Source organism: Capsicum annuum, chromosome 3 (genome assembly GCF_002878395.1).
Source record: "Capsicum annuum cultivar UCD-10X-F1 chromosome 3, UCD10Xv1.1, whole genome shotgun sequence".
NCBI classification, from domain to species: Eukaryota; Viridiplantae; Streptophyta; class Magnoliopsida; order Solanales; family Solanaceae; genus Capsicum; species Capsicum annuum.
Genome location: NC_061113.1, coordinates 95565126 through 95570584, shown reverse-complemented (window position 1 = coordinate 95570584; position 5459 = coordinate 95565126). Strand labels below are relative to the sequence as shown.

Here is a 5459-nt window from a genome sequence, read left to right as displayed (position 1 = left end):
AATAACTGACTTTCTAATTCTTTATACTACTTGTACGATCACTTACACTTACGTGTGCATAAGGACGTAACAAGTTTTGGGTGTCGTTGCTGGGGACTAGTATAATTAGTGAATTCCTTAATTCTTGATTTTTGATAGTAAGTGTAAGTGTAACAACTTGATCTTAACCGCTAAGTTTTTGCAGGTTTAGCTGAATATTAGACTGGCTAGAGATAAAGAGATAGTAGAGCCTTTTGCAAAACCAAAATTGATTTTTTATCAGAGGCTAAGATCTCAACATTTTATTCAACAGGGTTAGATGGATGAAATATGAGATCCTAATGTTGTTGATCCAAATAATGGAAAAAATCTATCTATGGTTATTCCAGCCGTTCTTGTTCAACTAGCCACAAGACCTATTCGTGAGGTGGCACTCCTACTGACGAACCATGTGACTAATAGTATTCGGAAGCCAGAGCCAGGAGGTCGGTGGGAATTGAAACAAAATATAGTGCAGTTGTTGAATTCTATGGGGAAATTTCACGGACTTTCACTTAAGGATCCACAGCAGCACATACAAACCTTCTTGGAAATAAGTGATACATACATTCCTGAAGATATGAATGCTGATTATGCAAGATTGACACTCTTCTCTTTTTCTATAAATGGGGAAGAAAAGAGGTGGTTATATGTTGAACCACTATACTCTATCATTTCTTAGGAAGATTGTGCCTGGAAGTTCCTTATTTGATTTTTTCTATCCCAGAAGACTACACGATTGAGAAGTGAGACTTTGAGTTTCAGAAAAAAAGATTAAGAAAATCTCTTCCAAGTTTGGGAGAGATTTAAAGCCATGCTAAAAAATTATCCTCATCACCATCAATCGAATGATGTCTTGGTACACACATTTATAGAATGTCTTGAGTCAAATACAAAGATTCTTTTGGACTCAGCAGCAGGAGGCCAAACTTTGGAGAAAACTTATGAAGAATTGTATACACTATTAAATCAAATCTCATAAAGGAATCCATACTGGCATATAGACTCAAGAAGTGCTCCCAAGAAGGTCGCAAGGCTATTAGAGGTAGATCAGTTCATTGCATTACAGGCACAGATTGCAACAATGCAAAACCATATGACTACTCTACTGAACAACCAAAAGTTGAGTGTGACACAACCAGCAGCCGAAACAAATGCAATTCAACAGGTATATTCATCGTGTGAAGTTTGTCGAAGTGGTGAACACAAAGCAGATGCATGTTCTGTTAATCTAGATTTAGTCAACTATGTGGGGAATGTAAATCATCAAGGTCAACAGAATTTTGGCAACATGTATAATCCCAATTAAAGAAACCACCTTTCTCATAGGGTGGAAATCAGGCACAGAAAGTAAATCAGTACAAAGGACTAGTGCAATCAAATCCACAGCTGGCTCAGAATAATCAAGCAACCGCTCAGACTAGTAATATAGAGGAATTGATTAAATAGTTTATGGCTTAACAAGCATAGTTTGCAACTGAGTTAAATAGTCAACAATTTCTTACAATCTAGAGTTGTAGTTGGGTCAAATTGCAGGATCACAGAATACAAGGCCACAAGGAGCATTACCTAGTGATATAGAGGCTAATCCAAAGTAGGTAAATGCTATTACAACAAAGAGTGGGCTAAAAACTATGAAGACGGTTCAGGATCAAGATAATCCCATGGTCACTGATGACAGTTAGAAAGACAATACAGAGGAGGAAGTCAAGGAAAAAGAGGCAAGAGATGAAATTTATACGAAAAAGAAGACTATCCCCTTATCTTTTTCTCCAAGGGCAAGAAAGCATCAGGAGGAAGCAAGTCATAAGAAATTCTTAGATCTTCTGAAGAAGGTTCAAGTAAACCTCCCTCTTGTTGAAATTCTGTAGAGTATGCCAAAATATACAAAATAATTGAAGGATATTGTTGCCAATAAGAATTGGTTGACCAAATATGCTACAGTTGCACTTACTCAAGAGTGCACGTCCAAAATTCAAAATAAAATATCCACGAAGTTAAAGGATCAAGGTATTTTCACCTTGTAGATTACCATTAGACAGACTATTTGTGCACATAGATAGTGTGCTTGGGTGCTAGCATAAATCTCATGCCTACATTATGGTACCAGACGATGGGTCTTGGGAGTCTCGAACCCGCGACTATTATGTTACAGTTGGTGGATAGGTCCATTGATAGGCCAGATGGCATTATTGAAGATGTATTGGTGCAAGTGGGATCTTTAATCTTCCTGGAGGATTTTATAATTCTTGACTTTGAGGTTGATCCTGTTGTTTCTTTTATTTTGGGATGACCCTTCTTAGCAATAGGATAGTCACTCATTAGTGTAGCAGCAGGAAAAATGATAATGCGAGCACACGATAAAGTGGAAGTTTTTTATGTGTACAAAGCATTGAAACTGCCAGCTATATATAAGGAGTTGACTTCTATATCGATTATTGATCTTACTTTATATTGGCAGTTGTTGTTTTCTGATGATCCATTAGAGCGATCTTTGATGAGTCATGATCTGTATGGAGATATAGAAGTATTGGAATTGGTCCAGATTATAAATTTGGAAGTGATTGAAATGAAGAAAGTGTCGTTCGATCCTTTGAATAGGCCGATTGGTCCATCACCCAGACCTTCAGTCAAAAACGCTCCTAACTTAGAGCTTAAGGTTCTTTCTCCTCATTTATAATATGTTTTTCTTGGTGATCAAGATACCTTGCCTGTTATTTTATCTACAGGATTATCAGATATACAGGTAAAGGAAGCTATAGTAGTGCTAAAGAAGAGAATGAAGGTGATTGGCTAGAAAATTTTTGATATTATAGGAATAAATCTAGTATTTTACATGCACAACATCTATATGGAGGAGGGTTACTGACCTAGAGTGCAGCAACAATGAAGGTTGAATCCTATGATGAAGGAGGTGGTTAGAAAAAAGTGATTAAGTAGTCATATAGTGGTATTGTCGACCCAATTTTTGATAGCAAATGGGTGAGTCCGATACACTAAGTACCAAAGAAAGGAGGAATGATTGTAGTAACCAATGATGATAATGAGTTGATTCCAACACGTACGGTAACAGGTTGGAGGATCTGTATTGATTATTGGATGTTGAATAAAACGACTCATAAAGATCACTAACCAATTCCTTTCACTGTTCAAATGTTGGATAGATTGGCAGAGCAAGATTATTATTCTTTTCTGGATGGGTACTCTGACTATAATTAGGTAAGCATAGCACCAGAAGACCAAGAGAAGACCACTTTCACTTATCCATACGGTACATATACATTCAGACGTATGCATTTTGGCTTATGTAATGCACTTGCTATATTTCAGATATGTATGATGGCGATATTCTCAGACATGGTGAAAAAATTTATGGAAGTATTCATGGATGATTTCTCTGTGTATGGTAATTCTTTTAAAAAGTGCCTGCAAAATCTTGACAAAGTTCTAACACGATATGAGGAAACAAACTTGGTACTGAATTGGGAGAAGTGCCACTTTATGGTTAAGGAAGGACTTGTCATAGGCAATAAAGTGTCATGCAAAGGACTTGAAGTGGACAAGGTGAAGTTTGAAGTGATTGAAAAGATGCCTCATCTAATCACAATCAAAGAAGTGCAGAGCTTTATGGGACATCCAGGGTTCTATAGACAATTCATTTAAGATTTCTCAAAGATTGCAATCCTAATGTACAAATTGTTAGAGAAAGAAGCTAAGTTTGAGTTTGGGGTAGATTGACATAAAGCTTTTGAAAATCTTAAGAAGAAGTTGACTGAAGCACCTATTCTGATCGTGCCAGATTGGGAGTTACCTTTTGAGTTGATGTGTGATGTTAGTGACATTACTGTGGGAGAGGTTTTGGGTTAAAGAAGAGATAAGGTATTTTTCTCTATCTACTATAATAGTAAAGTGATGAATGATGCTCAAGTTAACTTCACGGTTACAGAGAAAGAAATATTGGAAATAGTGTATGCATTCTACAAGTTTAGATCTTACGTAGTTGATACTAAGGTCATTATTCTTACTGACCATGCTTCCATTAAGTATCTTGTGAACAAAAAGGATGCAAAGCCATGACTGATTAGGTGGATTCTGCTATAACAAGAATTAGATCTTGAGGTACGAGATAGAAAGGGAGCTGAAAATCAAGTGGTTGATCACTTGTCATGGCTAGAAAATTGACACCATATTGTGGATGACTTCCTTAGTATTAAGAAAAAGTTTCCTGATGAGAAGTTGTTGTCATTAGATGTAGTTGAGTTCCCATGGTACGCTAATATTGTGAACTTGATAGCGTGTGAGGTGTACCCTCCTGACGCCGCCACACAACAAAGGAAGAAATTACTCTATAATTCTCGTGCCTACATTGGGATGAACCGTACCTTTTAAAGTAGGGTCCAGATGGAGTTATTCGTAGGTGTATCCCAAAGGATGAATTTTCAGCGGTGCTATAAGATTTCCACTCATCTCCATATGGTGGATATCATGGGGTGAGAGGACTGTGAGAAAAGTGTTGCAATTAGGTTTTTTCTGGCATATTTTGTTTAGAGATGCACTTGCTTTCATAAGGAATTGTGATCAATGTCAAATATTGGGTATCATATCTAGGAGTCATGAGATGACCCTCAATAATATTTTAGAAGTCAAAGTCTTTGATGTTTGGGGAATCGATTTCATGGGCCTATTCCCACCTTCAAAAGGTAATCTGTATAGTTTTGTATCGGTTGACTATGTCTCTAAATGGGTGGAAGCTATGGTGAGTCCGAACAATAATGAAAGAGTGGTTCTGAAATTTGTAAAGAAGAACATATTTTCTAGATTTGGTACACCAAGAGCAATAATTAGTGATGGAGGTACGTATTTCATTAACACCTAGTTCAAAAATATTCTTGCTAAGTATGATGTGAGGCACAAGGTTGCCACTGCATACCATCCCTAAACTAGTGGACAGGTTGAGGAGTCAAACTAGGAGATTATACAAATACTTCAAAAGACCATGAATGGGTAGAGAAAATATTGGGCGGAGAAGCTAGATGATGCACTTTGGGCCTCTCAAACAGCTTACAAGACGCCTATTGAGACGTTTTTATATTGCTTGGTGTATGGTAAAATGTGTCATCTTTCTGTAGAGTTGGAACACCAAGCATATTGGGTGGTGAAGAAGCTCAACTTTGAGATGAATGTCACGGGGGATAAAAAGTTATTATAGCTGAACGAGATTGAGGAGTTTAGACTTCCTGCTTACAAAAATGCCAAACTATACAAGTAGAAGACCAAAAAATGGCATCATAAGCAAATTCAAAAAAGAGTATTTGAACCCGGACAACTTGTGTTGTTGTTTACCTCACGGCTTAAGATGTTTTTGAGAAAATTATGGTTGAAATAGTCTGGACCTTTTGAGGTGGTGCGTATAACACCTCATGGAGCTGTGGAGTTGTGGA

General features: G+C 37.1%; 1 non-coding gene across 1 annotated transcript; it reads right to left on the bottom strand.

Annotated features, from left to right (window-relative positions):
* Positions 1 to 754: 754 nt before the first annotated feature.
* Positions 755 to 861, bottom strand: LOC124897349. The gene has a single exon (XR_007054071.1). It is a non-coding gene; the product is annotated as a small nucleolar RNA R71 (small nucleolar RNA).
* Positions 862 to 5459: the final 4598 nt, after the last annotated feature.